This window comes from Ranitomeya imitator, chromosome 1, assembly GCF_032444005.1.
Source record: "Ranitomeya imitator isolate aRanImi1 chromosome 1, aRanImi1.pri, whole genome shotgun sequence".
NCBI lineage: Eukaryota > Metazoa > Chordata > Amphibia > Anura > Dendrobatidae > Ranitomeya > Ranitomeya imitator.
In genome coordinates this window covers 539,940,948-539,959,788 of record NC_091282.1, presented here as the reverse complement: position 1 = coordinate 539,959,788, position 18,841 = coordinate 539,940,948, and the positions used below count along the sequence as shown (strand labels likewise).

Genomic DNA, 18,841 nt, shown 5'->3' with positions numbered 1-18,841 from the left:
CATAGCAGAGCTGTTGGTCATCAATTCTTAAGATTCATAGGTGTTTCAGGTAAAGGGGTGGACCGAAATAAAAATGAATTTTAATCCCAAATGACTACTTGATTTCAATATACACATTTCAGAGGTCGGGCTCTTCCCTACTCTACTGAGCGTGCATCAGTTGATAGTTCTGACCTCAGCTTAGTAGATTATTGTCACTGTGCAACATGCACAGTGACACTGCGCTGCTTCACTGGCTCCTTCACTGGCTCAATTCAGAAGTAACAATTCACCAGCAGATCGCACTGTCAGTATTTCAATATTCAAATAATTACATTCACAAGTACCTAGCTCTAATCTGTGGCATATTTGAGGCATAATAGAGCCAGGTTAAACCAATTATTTTAGCTACATGAAACTTCAAAAATCTGATCACATCTTGTAGGTTGATTGTGTGATGCTACTTAAGGCTACACAAACCAGCAGAATGTGTTTTCTTTACATTGGGCTACGAGCTATTCGTCCACCTCACACTACTGTTCTTAATGGCCATATGGTAAAGAGTAAGATGGCAATGGAAGCTGGAATGGAGGCCTACCCTTTGCAGTGATAAATCTCACTTTTGTGTTGGATTCAACGATAGTCTAAGATTGATCTGGAGATCATGTGAGCAACACCATGAAGAGACCTTCACTAAGAAACTTCACAACGGTCCTACTTCTGGAAATATTGTGTGGGATGGCATAATGTATGTTAGCCAGAACATCAAGTCATTTTTTCCAGGTACACTATTAACTAAGTGTTACAATAATTTGGTCGCTTGACACAGTGAAACAGTCATTTCATTACAGTGTTCCAGGAGCCACTTTTGAACATGTAAACACCAGGTCACATGTTGCTCTTGCTACTCTAAGCAATCTCTGCAGAATCTCTGGACTTGTCTCCCATCAAGCACATCTGGGACTTCACTGTTCGGTGTTTGTAAAGGGATCTACCAGTTGCAGATCTGGATGATTTGTGTGACTCAAGCACATTCAGAACGGTGAACATTCCTCAGACAACTATCAATATCCTAATTGATAAAATGTCAAAAGGTATAAGTGTTTGTATTTCTGGCGTTCATAACTGATGCTGATAAATAGAGATCCTTTGAAAATTTAGCTTCCATTCTTTTTTGTAATTTGCATACCATTAATATGGCTATCAATCTTACGATTTCCATAATTCCACAACTTTTTCTTCTTGGTGTTGCAATTTTAATGTTGAGGGGTGTACCTCATCCTTTTTATGCATGTAACTATTAGTCCAATCTTTTACCTTTGTGCTTTTATTAGTATAGTATGGAAGTGTTCTATGTTTTTCTGCTTACGGTGACATCATATCGACAGAGCAGTTACTTCTCCACTGGTCTGCTCTGTTGACTTTGGTGTGTCACTGCCAATGTTATGTTGATTGTCAGCTGGCTCCCAGCTATCTAACTTCATGGAGCCAGCTGTCAATCAGCATGATGTCAGCAGTGATACTCCTTTGTCAGAACAGACTGGAAGAGAAAGAGATGTTCTGTTGATGCTAAGTCAAATAAAATCAGAGAACCACTGCCTGAGCCGGGTGAGATGTTGTTGGGTAGAACAGACAGGTGGTTAGCAACTATGTGCCAGTAAGTTCTTGGCCCCATTGAAAAAAAAATCCTGTCTAACCACTTTAATTTTCCATTATCTAATAATTAGAAAACAATTTACTCCATGGAACAACCCATTTAAGTACTTCAACTATTGCATAGTTGTGTTCTTCATTGGCATAGGCTCAAGCTTTGGCGACTATGTAGATACTATAGCATAACAGTGCTTGAGAGGTTGGAAGTTGATTCAACAGTATTAAAAAATGAACTGGATTAACACAAATTTCAATATGAAAGTTGTCCTTTAGAGCTCTTGTAAAAGACCTGTTAAAGAACTATAGGTGACCTACAGATGTGTCAGGTATAATCACACACAGCTCTGCAGTGAGATCAGGAGAGCAGAGAGCGGCCATTACACCTCACACTGGTAACTCCCCTTTCATTAATAATAAGTTCTGGAGGCAGATTCTCATGCAGATTAGTGTCTGGCCCATAACCTGGAACAGCTCATTTACATATAACATAAACATGTCTTTCTCTGGAATAAGACATAGTAACATAGTAACATAGTTAGTAAGGCCGAAAAAAGACATTTGTCCATCCAGTTCAGCCTATATTCCATCATAATAAATCCCCAGATCTACGTCCTTCTACAGAACCTAATAATTGTATGATACAATATTGTTCTGCTCCAGGAAGACATCCAGGCCTCTCTTGAACCCCTCGACTGAGTTCGCCATCACCACCTCCAAATCTCATCAAATCACATCAAATCTCACATATCAAGGTATCATTTTAGTCAGGTTCTATGAGCATTGTACCCATATAGATGGCTTAGGAGGGTTGATCCTACTGAAAGATTCCTTTCAATATTTTTTTAGGATACTTTTTACTATGAAATAAAAACATTTTATTTTTTAGCATCTTCATTTATCCACTTTCTACTTTTGTCCCCTTTCTACAGTTTGATTCTAGTAAATAGAAAGCTCAGCCTTTAATCATAGGCATAAAAAATAAAACTGTGTGTTTCAATGAAGCAATTCTTCTATGAAACAATCTGTTAATTAAGATTTGTATAGAATAGAATATATATGGATCCCTGCTGTAAAGTTTATTTCTTCCATTGCAGACTGATTTCTTCTTATGAACACTTCTAATGTTGAATTTTAATGGAAAAGCACTAATGAGAACATAAAAAAAATATAGATGAAAGCTTCAAATTGCAGCCTTTAGCAGGTGAGACCATTTAGCAACATGGAATATAAAAAATCACTTATCGGGGGGTTCAAGCTGTTGTCTGTGAAAGAAAATGTAACCTTTCAAAGTTTTTAGGTTTGTTTTCTTCCAAAGTATATATTTTAAAGATAGATGTTGAGATCATTTTTATGAGAACATGCTGTTTTATTAACACTGCGTGGGCTCATAGCTCTTTGCAAAATAATGCTAAGGTGTATTTGAAGAAGCTGAGCTTTACAGGAGTGATTGAGAACATTATTTTAATGTAATAAAAGGGTTTTGCCATATTCCTTGATAGAAAATACAAAAATCCAGTATAAAGACACACATATTACTCTCAATTATTTAGTTAGCTTACAAAACATAACTTTAAATCCCCTTGGTATAGATTACTTGAAGGGAATCTGTCACCAAGATTTTTCCCATCTAATCTAAGAGCAGCATAATGTAGAGAAAGAGACTCTGATGGGTCACTAAGGCTACGTTCACATTTGTGTAGTTGGGCGCAGCGTCGGCGACGCAACGCAACCAACAACGCATGTGCACAACGCTGCGTTTTGCGACACATGCGTTGTCACAAGAAAGCACAGAGCAGGAATTTCAGCGCAGAAAAAATGCTACAAGTAGCGTCCTCTGCGCCCTGTCTGTACGTCTATACGACGCATACTGGCGCATGTCCATGCGCCCCCATGTTAAAGATAGGGGCGCATGACGCATGCGTCGGTATGCGTCGACGACGCTGCGCCCAAAAGCGTAAATGTGAACATAACCTTACTGGGTTGCTTGCTTTAATTTGATGAACAGATATTATTGCTCAACATGACAAAAATGACAAGCCATGAATTCACCGAGCACTAGAATCTTCTTCTTCAAACCAATAGATAATGTCTACTTGCCAACTGTAACTGTATCATCGGGAACTGGAAATTTTTGGATTACACAAACAGGGATATAGGATGCTAATCCTGTAAGGAGTGAAAATGTGCACTGTGTAATATTAACCAGGATTATTTAACTCAAAGTTAAAATTAATATTAATAATATTTTTTTTACATTTGTTGTACAAATAATACATTAAAGGATTTATTGCTTACTCTGAAGAACTATAGCCGTAAAAATTTATAATAGTAAAATCTACATGTTAGAGTATAATTGACACTGACACCTTCCAATTTTGAACTTACTGCAGCACAGTAATTTGGCATAATAAAATTACAGTGAAATACCATGATTTTCTCTTAAAAAGCAACAGAGGGAATAAACAGTTCAATTGCCAGCTATTACATCATGCCACCTGGTGCCATAGAAATGTATTGCCAAAGTATTTTTTAATGCTTCAGTCTGATCCTGGAACACTGTGCATTTCTGTCGGTGCAGACCTTGATTTAGATCAGCATCTCTTACGTGAACATCAGTCTAAGAAGTGGCCATTTCAGTCTCATAAATGCAAATAGAAAAGGATCAAGTTATTGTAGTGTTAGTTGTACATCTGTTCTGTCATTTTGTTATGTTCTGTATCTCTTGGGATTTGTCTACAGCCATCATTGAAAATGAACAGTTTGTAGAAGGTGTTTTTAAAAGCTTTCAGTCCCAACATGATAGTCATTTTACCTCCAGGCAAATCTTTTTAAGATCAAGTCCCGCTTGGATTAACTGTCAGGATAGAAACAGTAATATGGTTTTGACACTACAGAAACACTCGAACAGTCTTTTCCTACAGGTGGGTACAGACAATCATAGAATAACTGGTCGAGAGCTCTCTATATTTACAGAACATTCTGCTCTTACACTGTATGAGAGTACATGTCACATCATCCACCAGAGACTTCGAGGTTGTCCACTACATTGTATAATGCGCCCATCAATTTACACCTTTTAAATGAGTATTTTTATAAATACATACTGCTGCCATATGTGCCTGTGAGCGGCGCTATCGCTGCTCGCTCAGTCCGTATTAGGTGACCATGGCTTCACCCGCCGCTAACTTTCGCTAATGTCACATTAAATTCCTTGATTCAGCCAGGAGTGACTCAGTCACACACACCTCTTTATTGACTGGACTGTTGGCAGTGTTTCCCCGCTCATCACAGCCCACTATCAGGTGCACACTTCCCCACTCTCCTCTGTTTTCATTTACTGCAAGTGCGCTCTAGATACTGAGCTGTGATGTGCGGTGAAACAAGTGGGGTGCGTGTTACTTGGCACTATTCTCTTTATGACTAGAAATGAGCAGACTGATCAGCTGAGAATAAAGCTTAAGTTGATTTTCCTAAAATTCACAGTTTCATACAAAATTCGAAAACTTGGAGATTTGATCCACAGTTTGCAAAAAGAAATGGAAAAATTAGCTTGCTGTCATCTTTTCTCACACCGCTGAAGCATCAGAGAGCTGCCTGGTCTCATTTTGCATTGCAGTGCTGGATTCCCCATAATGCCTTACAGCTATGACATCTATTAGACATTGTACAGTGGTAGTGTCATGTGTCTGGGTTCAAACCCTAGCCTGTGCTTTGTGGTCGGCTTCTCTGTCCACCAATCCAAAGCAGATACACCTTTATTCTGCATGTTTAGTTTCTGTTATCCTTGATTCAGTTTGTTTAGGGTAACAGGTATTTTCATTTACTCATTAGTTTGCCCTATCACCTTTCGAGTGCAGCATAATATACTATCCCACTGCTGGTATTTCCTGCTGGTGATAGTCTCATTTTGATGTCCAGCCATATTGCTGTAGTTTAAGCCAGGCAGTGAAAGAACAGCTATGGTTTATCTCTGTGCTGTTTATTTTCTTCACCCTGCACCTATCTTCTGTTTATTTTTTGGAAGTAGGCGGCATATTCTCTAACAGTCCATACTTAATCCTTTATTTTATATTTTTCGTTATTTGTTTTCCTTACTTTTGGATCCTTTTCTACTTTGTCACATTTTCCCTGCTGTAGGTAATTTTCACTCTGCTGTGCTCTCCTGTTCTTTTGGTAGGAACGTGAAGTGCTTGACTGCCTTTAAAGGGAACCTGTCACCTCCAAAATCGAGGATGAGCTAAGCCCACCAGCATCAGGGGCTTATCTACATCATTCTGTAATGCTGTAGATAAGCCCCCGATGTATCCTAAAAGATGACAAAAAGAGGTTATATTATACTCACCTGGGTGGGCGGTCCAATCCGGTGGGCGTCGTGGTCTGGGGCCTCCCATCTTCATAGGATGACGTCCTCTTCTGGTCTTCACGCTGTGGCTCCAGCGCAGGTGTACTTTGTCTGCCCTGTTGAGGGCAGAGCAAAGTACTGCAGTGCGCAGGTGCCGGGAAAGGTCAGAGAGGCCCGGCGCCTGCGCACTGCAGTACTTTGCTCTGCCCTCAACAGGGCAGACAAAGTATGCCTGCGCCGCAGCCGCAACGTGAAGACCAGAAGAGGACATCATCTGATGAAGATGGGAGGCGCCGGACCGGACCACGATGCCCATCGGACCGGACCAGGACCGCCCCTGGGTGAGTATAATCTAACTTCTTCTTCTTATCTCTTAGGATACATCGGGGACTTATCTACTGCATTCCAGAATGCTGTAGATAAGCCCCTGATGCTGGTGGGCTTAGCTCACCCTCGATTTTGGGGGTGACAGGTTCCCTTTAAGGCAGCATAGGTCTGAGTTGCCATCATCTAATCTGTGGTTAGGACTATGCTAGCTCACACTGCAACCACTAGGGATTGCGGAGTCAGCTTCTCTAGTCTCTACAGGAACGGGCAGGGTCAGTTGCAGTTTTCAGTGTGTTACGTATTTTCCCGAGTAAGTTGATGTTAGGGTTGGCGGAACGCACCAAATATATAGTTTATTAAATGGAATTGGTGCGTTCGCAACCCGGGATCCACCGTGCAGGAAAGTACCTGCTGCTAAGTAAGACGGACTATATGGCGGTACTATAAGTATACATGCAAGGGTTAACTTCACCCTGCGTGAACAAAAAGCGATCCTGTTGCGTCACAGGACCGCGGTACCGCACATAGAGTGCGAGCAATAAGTCAGCGAACACAACCCCAACTAGGATTGAAGTCCGATTAGACCACTGCTGGCACAACACCGCAACTGGGTGTGTAAGGACACTATTGAAATAGTAAATAAAGGCACGAGAGTGCGTGCGGTGCCGCACAGACGGACGCCACTAACCACCCAGGCTTGGGTAAGGAAAGCGCAGAGGAAGCGCAGGGCGCCGCACTGGCGGACACAGCAACTGGACGCTGTGATGTGTGTTACGTGCAGATGGCTAGTCGAGCGCTAGATAGCAACAACACTAGGGAAGGATATTTAGGAGCTTTCATCCTTCGACATACATCCATCTACACACACACATATATCAAAGACAATACTAGCGCATGGCCGTGCGGTCATGCGCAGTTTATATAGCTGCAGCACAGGAAGCTGCTACCGAAGTTTTGCCCTTTCAGGACCTTCCTGGAGGACCAATGGAATGTGCTGCAGTACCTGAGCATGTGACCCTTGATCTCCAACGGGAGATCTTGCCCTGGGCATGCTCAGTGTGTGAAAATAAGGACTTAGTCCCAGAGAAGCCTGCTCGCCGCAGATCAGTGCAGGGTACAACAGGAGAGCCAGAAAAGGCAGTAGTAACCCTCTGCACAGAATCAGTCCCAGCAAGACGCTGGGAGCGACGCCTCCGCTGAGCAGACCCCACTGCGGCCGATGCAGAATGGGAGACCGCAGCAGACACGGATCAAGATTCCTCCTGTGCAGCAGAGGAAACTCGACTCCTAACATTACCCCCCCTCCTAGGGCCCCCCCTCCTTGAGCCTCACTACGCTCAAAAGCTGCAATAAGCAGCGGAGCCCGAATGTGCTCTACAGGCTCCCAGGTTCAATCCTCTGGGCCGTGACCCTTCCAGTCCACCAGATAAAATTTCTTGCCACGTACCACCTTGCACCCCACAATAGCATTCACCTCAAACTCATCCGTGGATGAACCCGATGTCCCAGCAGATGACTCCGAAAACCGGGACAAACGAACGGGCTTTAAGAGGGAAACGTGAAAATTATCGGTGATACCAAGGCGTGGAGGAATAGCCAAACGGTAGACCACAGGGTTGACCTGTTCCAGAACCTTAAACGGGCCAATGTAGCGAGGAGTGTTATGAAAGGTAATTCAGTACCACAATGGACATTGAGGTCAGCGCACATACAGTGACCTGGCAATAACCCAAAAAACAAGAACGAGCTCTGAGACGTGGGAACTCTGTTGACCGCAATCCCTAATCCTCTCCAACCACACTAAAGGCAGCCGTGGATTGCGCCTAACGCTGCCTATGCAACTCGGCACGGCCTGAGAAACTAGCTAGCCTGAAGATAGAAAATAAGCCTACCTTGCCTCAGAGAAATACCCCAAAGGAAAAGGCAGCCCCCACATATAATGACTGTGAGTTAAGATGAAAAGACAAACGTAGAGATGAAATAGATTTAGCAAAGTGAGGCCCAACTTTCTGAACAGAGTGAGGATAGGAAAGGTAACTTTACGGTCAACACAAAACCCTACAAAAACCACGCAAAGGGGGCAAAAAGACCCTCCGCACCGAACTAACGGCACGGAGGTACACCCTCTGCGTCCCAGAGCTTCCAGCAAGCAGAAAAAAACAAATTGACAAGCTGGACAGAAAAAAACAGCAAACAAATAGCAAAGAGGAACTTAGCTATGCAGAGCAGCAGGCCACAGGAACGATCCAGGAGGAAACAGGTCCAATACTAGAACATTGACTGGAAGCCAGGATCAAAGCACTAGGTGGAGTTAAATAGAGAAGCACCTAACGACTTCACCACATCACCTGAGGAAGGAAACTCAGAAGCCACAGTACCACTTTCCTCCACCAACGGAAGCTCACGGAGAGAACCAACCGAAGTATCACTTGTGACCACAGGAGGGAGCTCTGCCACAGAATTCACAACAGAGGAGCAAACTTAGTGGACTCAACTCGCAGCCTGATGTTACGGGCGGAGAGCCACACTAAGTCGCCAGGAGCAAAGACCGGAGCGGGGCGCCGGTGTGTATCAGCCGAAACCCTCATTCTCTCCTTGGAGGCCCGGATGGCATCCTGTGTGCGGTCCCAGATGTCACGTGCCTCCACCGCCCAGTCTGCCACCCTAGAATCGGTGGATGACACGGGCATGGGCACAGGGACACGCGGATGCTGGCCGTAATTAAGGAGAAAAGGAGTCTGACCAGTGGAATCGGCTACGGCGTTGTTCAAGGCAAATTCCGCCCAAGTTAGCAAAGATGCCCAGTCGTCCTGCCTAGCAGAGATGAAATGACGCAAATATGTCACCAGAGTCTGGTTGGTTCTCTCCACCAACCCATTCGTCTCGGGATGATATGCAGAGGAGATGTTTAACTCTATGCTGAGTAAACGGCAGAGCTCTCTCCAAAACCGAGACGCGAACTGGGGACCCCGATCGCTGACAATCTTATCAGGCATACCATGCAATCGGAAAACGTGCTTAATGAACAACACCGCCAAGGCCCGTGCTGAAGGTAACCGAGGAAGCGGCACCAAATGCACCATCTTAGAGAAATGGTCGGTGACAACCCAAATAATGGAGCAGCCACGCGACTTGGGTAAGCCCACCACAAAGTCCATCCCGACCATCTCCCAGGGCCTGTCTGCCACCGGTAGAGGGTAAAGCAACCCAGCAGGCCGTTGCCGAGGAGACCGATTCTGGGCGCAGGAAACACACGCCTGAATATAGTCCCTGACATCTCAGGCCATATGCGGCCACCAGTATGTTCTCGCCAAAAGCTCAGATGTCCTCTTGGTCCCAAAATACCCACCCACTCTGGAGGAGTGAGCCCAAGAGAGAACCTCCGGTCGCAAGTTAGCTGGTACGAAAGTCTTGCCCGGGGGCACAGACTCTAGCGAAACCGGAGCTCCAGTTCTCAGGCTCTCAGAAGGGACAATAAGCCGAGGCTCCTCCTCCTCCTCCGATGACACTACGGAGCGGGAGAGAGCGTCAGCACGAACGTTCTTCTCCCCGGAGAGGAAATGGAGAGTAAAATGGAACCGGGAGAAGAACAGGGACCATCTAGCCTGGCGAGAATTCAGCCGCTGGGCCGTTTGCAGATACACCAAGTTCTTGTGGTCAGTGAAGACTTGGAAGGGAAAGCGAGCTCCCTCCAAGAGATGTCTCCACTCCGAAAAAGCAAACTTCATGGCCAGCAACTCCCTGTCCCCGATGGAATAATTCCTCTCCGCTGGTGTGAAGGTCTTGGAGAAGAAGAAGCAAGGATGCTTCCGACCTTGAGCATCCTTTTGGAAAAGGACTGCTCCAGCACCAACGGATGAGGCATCCACTTCCAAGATAAATGGCTTATCAACATCGGGGCGATGTAGGATGGGAGCGCTAGCGAAGTGTGACTTGATCGAGAGAAAGGCTTTGGATACCTCCTCTGACCACAACTTGGGATTTGCTCCCTTCTTGGTGAGGGCAACCAAGGGAGCTACCAAAGTTGAGAAGTGTGGAATGAACTGGCGATAATAATTAATGAACCCCATAAAGCGCTGCACTGCTTTAAGAGAATGGGGTTCCTGCCAGTCCATTACAGCCTGTAGCTTGGCAGGATCCATAGCCACACCCTGGGCAGAGATGATATAACCAAGGAAAGGCAAGGACTCCTACTCAAACACACACTTCTCCAACTTGGCGTAGAGGGAGTTTGCCCGTAAGAGGTCGAAGACTTTGCCAACATCTCTCTGATGGGAGTCAATATCTGGAGAGAAGATGAGAATATCATCCAGATAGACTACAACCGAGGTGGAGAGCATATCCCGGAAGATGTCGTTCACAAAGTCTTGGAAAACGGCTGGGGCATTACAGAGCCCAAAGGGCATCACCAGATATTCATAGTGCCCATCCCTGGTGTTAAAAGCTGTCTTCCATTCATCCCATTCACGGATGCGAATCAGGTTGTAGGCACCCCGCAGATCTAACTTCGTAAATACGCTCGCTCCCCGTAGCCTATCAAACAGCTCAGATATCAGGGGTAATGGGTACTTGTTCTTAACGGTGATGGCGTTAAGACCCCTGTAGTCTATGCATGGACGTAAGTCTCCAGTCTTCTTCTGTACAAAGAAGAACCCAGCCCTGCCGGTGACACTGACTTCCTAATGAATCCTCTTGCCAGATTCTCTTGGATGTACTGAGACATTGCCTCCATCTCCGGGAGAGATAACGGATAGACTCGACCCCGGGGAGGCTCAGCACCAGGCAAGAGGTCAATAGGACAGTCATAGGGGCGGTGAGGCGGAAAGGTCTCCGCAGCTCTTTTGGAGAACACGTCTGCATAGGGCCAATAGTGCTTGGGGAGAGAGGAAAGATCTGCGGGTACCTGTGTAGTAGCAACCTGAACGCACTCCCTCTGACATCTACCCTCGCAGGATTTACTCCATCCCAAAATTCTCCCAGAGGACCACTCAATATGAGGAGAATGGTAGCGAAGCCATGGTATCCCCAACAGGACCTCATCAATTCCCTCAGGAATGACTAATATAGAGATTATCTCCTGATGTGATGGAGACACAGAAAGCGTGAAAGGAATGGTTTGGTGGGTAATCTGTGAGGGTAGTGTTGACCCATTTACCACTCGAACGGTCACAGGCTTGGTGAGCATCACCAAGGGTATTGCGTGACGCTGGGCAAAAGAGGAAGACATAAAATTACCCTCTGCCCCAGAATCCACGCATAGCTCGACCATAAGAGTGGATGGGCCTCTGGTAATTGTCCCCTTGAAGGACAACTTTGAGGCAAACGTCGCCGTGTCTAGTGTACCTCCTCCAACTGCCACTAAACGCTGACGTTTCCCTGACCGCTGAGGACCCTTGGAGGCAAGATGTCCTGACTGCCGGTAAACATGACGGACCTTATGTGCACGGGCGGACTGAGACTTGGATCCCGCTCGTGTCACCTCTAAGGCCTCATGTGACTCGGGCGCCTGGACTGGAGATTCCAAAGGTTTGGCGAAGGTGGGAGCCAGCCGAAACTTCTGCCTACACTGGGCTCGCTCCAACCTTCGCTCGTGAAAACGAAGGTCTATGCAAGTAGATATGGCTATGAGCTCCTCCAGTGTGGCGGGAATCTCCCTAGTGGCCAAAGCATCTTTCACATGGTCAGCCAGCCCCCTCCAAAATACGGGAATGAGGGTTTTATCTGACTATTCCAACTCAGACACTAATGTCCGGAAGAGAACAGCAAAATGGCTGACCATGGTTGAACCCTGAGTCAAAGCCAGCAGCTGGAGCGCTGTATCATGGGTGACTTGAGGTCCTAAAAAGACCTGTTTCAGAGAGTCCAGAAACCGAGGAACACTCCGCACCACATGATCGTTGCGCTCCCACAGCGGCGTAGCCCACTCCAACGCTCTGTCCGACAAGAGGGAGATTATGAATCCCACCTTTGCCCGCTCAGTAGGGAAACGTGCAGCCAGGAGCTCGAGGTGTATACCACATTGGCTCACGAAACCCCTACAGGACTTACTGTCCCCAGAGTATCTCTCAGGCAAAGGAAGGTGAGATAGGGTCGGAACAGAGGTGGCAGTGGGTAAAGCTGCTGCAGCCACGCTAGCAGCCTAAACAGCTATTGTGGTAACATCCACCGCCGAGGTTGCATGCTCAAGAGACGTCAACCGGCCCTCCAGCACCTGGATGTACCCCTGCAATCGCTGTTCATCCGCCATTACTTAGCCAGATCCTGGCGCTAGTATTCTGTTAGGGTTGGCGGAACGCACCAAATATATAGTTTATTAAATGGAATTGGTGCGTTCGCAACCCGGGATCCATCGTGCAGGAAAGTACCTGCTGCTAAGTAAGACGGACTATATGGCGGTACTATAAGTATGCATGCAAGGGTTAACTTCACCCTGCGTGAAGGAAGTGATCCTGTTGCGTCACAGGACCGCGGTACCGCACATAGAGCGCGAGCAATAAGTCAGCGAACACAACCCCAACTAGGATTGAAGTCCGATTAGACCACTGCTGGCACAACACCGCAACTGGGTGTGTAAGGACACTATTGAAATAGTAAATAAAGGCACGAGAGTGCGTGCGGTGCCGCACAGACGGACGCCACTAACCACCCAGGCTTGGGTAAGGAAAGCGCAGAGGAAGCGCAGGGCGCCGCACTGGTGGACACAGCAACTGGACGCTGTGATGTGTGTTACGTGCAGATGGCTAGTCGGGCGCTAGATAGCTACCATCATCCGCGAGCAGTCAACAACACTAGGGAGGGATATTTAGGAGCTTTCATCCTTCGACATACATCCATCTACACACACACATATATCAAAGACAATACTAGCGCATGGCCGTGCGGTCATGCGCAGTTTATATAGCTGCAGCACAGGAAGCTGCTACCGAAGTTTTGCCCTTTCAGGACCTTCCTGGAGGACCAATGGAATGTGCTGCAGTACCTGAGCATGTGACCCTTGATCTCCAACGGGAGATCTTGCCCTGGGCATGCTCAGTGTGTGAAAATAAGGACTTAGTCCCAGAGAAGCCTGCTCGCCGCAGATCAGTGCAGGGTACAACAGGAGAGCCAGAAAAGGCAGTAGTAACCCTCTGCACAGAATCAGTCCCAGCAAGACGCTGGGAGCGACGCCACCGCTGAGCAGAGCCCACTGCGGCCGATGCAGAATGGGAGACCGCAGCAGACACGGATCGAGATTCCTCCTGTGCAGCAGAGGAAACTCGACTCCTAACAGTTGATACCTTATCATAACATTATCGCCATCTCACTCCATTTTTTGTGTGCTGAGAAGCTATCATGCACACCCTGAGCACACAAATGCAGTCTCTGTCTTTTGAAGTTGCAGACATCTAGCAGCAAAAACAGCATGCTTTATTCACCACTACGTAGGTTCTGCTCCACCTAAAACAGACTTCTGAGCATAAGGTATATTTATTGGATTGTTTCAATGGGGATCAAAGTTTTCTGTGTTTTTTTCTTCATGTGAGTTGTATTTTTGTCTCTGTCCTGCCTTATCTGGAGGAAGGAGTCAAAGTGTGAGTATTGTTCTGTCTTTGCTCTGTGGAGATCCTCAGGCTTGGGCATTTCCTCTGCCTGAGGATTCCCTAGTGTTTTCTCAGTTGAAGCTTTTTTCTCTGTTCAGGTGCTGATTTATGATAAGCCCGATAAAGTTGCTGTTGCTGAATCAATGATCCACAAGTTGGTAGGTGGTCCAGGGAAAACATAAAGTGGAGGACTACTGCTCACAGTTTAGATGCTGGGTAGTGGAAACCTCCTGTAATGACCCACCTCTCAGCACTCAAGTCAACCAGGGTCTTTCTAGCCAGAGACGAAATATGATGGTTTATAGTCCCTCCCCATTGTCCATGGAAGAGGCCATGTCACTGGCAATGTGTTTGGACAGACGTTTTGGGGATAAAAGGACATTTAAGGTTGTTTCAATGACTTCTCCCTCTTTCACTATTGAGGCAGGAGAACTTATGCAAATTTGGCCCTGCAGAGAGTCCAAGGAGTAAATTGAACTTGGAACACCTTCCATTCTGTTTATACTGCAGTTGAAGAGGGTCATGTCATGATTCAGTGTTTCAGATACAATAATGAATATCTTAAAGGTAAAGAGAATTAAAAATATTTATTAATATGTAAGGACACTGAATCTAAAGGTTTGATGATATCTTCCATGGTTGTTTTTTAAACATTATAGTCCATTACAGCAGGGGCCTTTAGACATGAAAAGATTGTAACTAGAAACTTTTAAACCATGCTAGTTTATTAGTGATAAATAACATAAAACAACAAAATAAAAAGACAGGGCAAACTATCCTCAGATAGATATCGACAGATGGGGTGGACACAGACTCCTGTCTGCATCTCTGACCTGCCTTTCAGGTAATGCAACTTTGCTGGTTCAATGTCAGGAATGCTTCTTTCTCTTTGGATTTCATGTTTAAGAGGGAATGATGGAAATACAGGATATCATTTTTCATTGGGTCTAAGGATCACTAGTATTAGTACGTCATCTTTATGGTGTCCTGGTTATCTCATCACACCTTACCCTTATTCTATTGAGAATTTGTATCATCCGAGGATGGGTATTTTAATGATGATTGTCTTTGCATTTGCGCTTCGTTAATTAAAACTTGCTTGGTTCTGCAATATTGTTCTGCATTCTACACCTGCATGTATTCCCTTTTCCTCAATATAATAAATCACATAGTATATCTCTTTACATGGTTCACTATGTCATTTAATTGAATTTGCTGTGTACTCCCTATTTTTGGAGACCTGCTTGCCTTGTCTTTTTTTATTTTGTTCTTTTATGCTATCACTAATATAATATGTTTTAAAAGTTTCTAGTTAGGATCTCTTCATGTCTGACGGCTACTGCAGTACTGTATTGGACTATAGACAAACGGACGGGGAAAAATTCAGGCACAGCCAGGGATAAAACGTAGATTCTTAATTTGAACGTGATTGAAACATTAAAAGGCGAGGCCTCGTACATGACACGTTTCAGGTGTTAGAACACCCTTAGTCATTGGCTAACTGAGGCAAAAGTGTAACTGCTCACCAATTGTGTATCTAAATCTATGGCATCTATGAGATGCCTTCTTCCAGATTTTATTGAGGTTTTTTTTCAGACTGAATGTGAAGTTCTTCCCCTGAATAGGTCATATGATTGTGCTATCAAATTTATCCCTTGGGCCAAATTGCATAACTCTCGTCTGTTTAACCTCTCTTCCTGAAAGATGCTGCCTACATTCAAAAGAGTCTCTCCAAGGGACAAATAAGGTCTTCCCCTTTGTTAAAAAAATGGAGGTTTGCGTCCTTGTTTGGATTTTAGAGAGATTAATAAGATTACTTTATGTAATCCATACCATGCCTCTTATTCCTGATCTGTTTAATCAACTAGTGGGGGCCAATTCGTTTTCTAAACTGGATCTGAGAGGGCCATATAACCTTAGACATATTTGCCAAGGTGATGAGTGTAAAACTGCATTTAATGCACCCGAGTGTCACTTTGAAAAATTGGTGATGTCTTTCCCTTTGACTAACACCCCAGCAGTGTGGCAGAACTGGTGGGTAGATTGGTAGTGATATACTTGGGTGATATCTTGATTTACTCAGGTTCTCGTGAGGACCATCAGGAGCATGATCAACAGGTGTTTCAGATTGATGAGTTACTATCACTGGGGGAGTGTATTTCTCCCTGTATGAGTCGCTATCGCTGGCGGAGTTTACTTCTTCTCCCTGTATGAGTCACTATCACTGGAGGATTGTACTTCTTCTCCCTGTATGAGTTGCTATCACTGGAGGATTGTACTTCTTCTCTCTATATGAGTTGCTATCACTGGAGGAGTGTACTTCTTCTCCCTGTATGAGTCGCTATAGCTGGGGGAGTGTACTTCTTCTCCCAGTATGAGTCGCTATCACTGGGGGAGTGTACTCTCTCTCTGTATGAGTTACTATCACTGAAGGAGTGTACTTCTCCCTGTATGGGTTACTATCACTGCAGAGTGTACTTCTTCTCCCTGTATGAGTCGCTATCACTGGGGTCATATACTCTCTCTCTGTGTGAGTTACTTTCACTGAAGGAGTGTACTTCTTCTCCCTGTATTAGTTATTATCACTCTGGAGTGTACTTCTCCCTGTATGAGTCGCTATCACTGGGGTAGTGTATGGTTCTCTGTATGAATCGCTATCACTGGGGGATTGTACTTCTTCTCCCTGTATGAATCACTATCACTGGGGTAGTGTATGGTTCCGTGTATGAGTCGCTATCACTGGGGAGTGTTGTTCTTCTCCCTGTATGAGTCGCTATCACTGGGGAGTGTATTTCTTCTTCCTGTATGAGTTGCTATCACTGGGGTAGTGTACGTCTCACTGTATGAGTCGCTATCACTGAGGAATGTTCTTCTTCTCCCTGTATGAGTTGCTACCACTGGGGAGTGTGTACTTCTTCTCCCTGTATGAGTCGCTACCACTGGGGAGTGTGTGTACTTCTTCTCCCTGTATGAGTCGCTACCACTGGGGAGTGTGTGTACTTCTTCTCCCTGTATGAGTCGCTACCACTGGGGAGTGTGTGTACTTCTTCTCCCTGTATGAGTCGCTACCACTGGGGAGTGTGTGTACTTCTTCTCCCTGTATGAGTCGCTACCACTGGGGAGTGTGTGTACTTCTTCTCCCTGTATGAGTCGCTACCACTGGGGAGTGTGTACTTCTTCTCCTTGTATGAGTTGCTACCACTGGGGAGTGTGTGTACTTCTTCTCTCTGTATGAGTCGCTACCACTGGGGAGTGTGTGTACTTCTTCTCTCTGTATGAGTCGCTACCACTGGGGAGTGTGTGTACTTCTTCTCCCTGTATGAGTCGCTACCACTGGGGAGTGTGTGTACTTCTTCTCCCTGTATGAGTCGCTACCACTGGGGAGTGTGTGTACTTCTTCTCCCTGTATGAGTCGCTACCACTGGGGAGTGTGTGTACTTCTTCTCCCTGTATGAGTCGCTACCACTGGGGAGTGTGTACTTCTTCTCCCTGTATGAGTCGCTACCACTGGGGAGTGTGTGTACTTCTTCTCCCTGTATGAGTTGCTACCACTGGGGAGTGTGTGTACTTCTTCTCCCTGTATGAGTCGCTACCACTGGGGAGTGTGTGTACTTCTTCTCCCTGTATGAGTTGCTACCACTGGGGAGTGTGTGTACTTCTTCTCCCTGTATGAGTCGCTACCACTGGGGAGTGTGTGTACTTCTTCTCCATGTATGAGTCGCTATCACTGGGGAGTGTGTGTAGTTCTCCCTGTATGAGTTGCTACCACTGGGGAGTGTGTGTACTTCTTCTCCCTGTATGAGTCGCTACCACTGGGGAGTGTGTGTACTTCTTCTCCCTGTATGAGTCGCTACCACTGGGGAGTGTGTGTACTTCTTCTCTCTGTATGAGTCGCTATCACTGGGGAGTGTGTGTACTTCTTCTCTCTGTATGAGTCGCTACCACTGGGGAGTGTGTGTACTTCTTCTCCCTGTATGAGTCGCTATCACTGGGGAGTGTGTGTACTTCTTCTCTCTGTATGAGTCGCTACCACTGGGGAGTGTGTGTACTTCTTCTCCATGTATGAGTCGCTATCACTGGGGAGTGTGTGTACTTCTTCTCTCTGTATGAGTCGCTACCACTGGGGAGTGTGTGTACTTCTTCTCCCTGTATGAGTCGCTACCACTGGGGAGTGTGTGTACTTCTTCTCCCTGTATGAGTCGCTACCACTGGGGAGTGTGTGTACTTCTTCTCCATGTATGAGTCGCTATCACTGGGGAGTGTGTGTACTTCTTCTCCCTGTATGAGTTGCTACCACTGGGGAGTGTGTGTACTTCTTCTCCCTGTATGAGTCGCTACCACTGGGGAGTGTGTGTACTTCTTCTCCCTGTATGAGTCGCTACCACTGGGGAGTGTGTGTACTTCTTCTCCCTGTATGAGTCGCTACCACTGGGGAGTGTGTGTACTTCTTCTCCCTGTATGAGTCGCTACCACTGGGGAGTGTGTGTACTTCTTCTCCCTGTATGAGTCGCTACCACTGGGGAATGTTCTTCTTCTCCCTGTATGAGTCGCTACCACTGGAGAGTGTGTGTACTTCTTCTCTCTGTATTAATTTATATCAGGTACTTCTTCTACATGTAAGAGTTGATGAAAAAAAAATCTGAAATTTGTAAGAAAAATCTTTTGCTTGTATCGTCATTTTCCAAGAACCATAATGTTTTTATTTTTCAGGCTCTGGTGCTGTGCCATGGCTTGTCTTTTGCACACTGTGTTGATGTTTTTATTGATACTATTTTTGAGTAGATATGATCTTTTGATCATAGCAGTGTTGCAGAGACTAGAAAAAGGAATTCTGTCATTTTCATTTTTTTTTCTCGTTATGCCATGTACCGATTGGATTAATTTATTTATATTTTGATATATTGGACTTTTACAAATGCAGCAATATGAAAGAAGTGACTTGAACATTTGTATTTTTTTA

General features: G+C 45.5%; 1 protein-coding gene across 5 annotated transcripts in view; it reads right to left on the bottom strand.

Annotated features, from left to right (window-relative positions):
* The window catches only part of CPLX1 (complexin 1), a 450,783-nt gene that overhangs the window by 180,902 nt on the left and 251,040 nt on the right, over nucleotides 1–18,841 (bottom strand). The gene's annotated exons all lie outside the window — the stretch shown is intronic.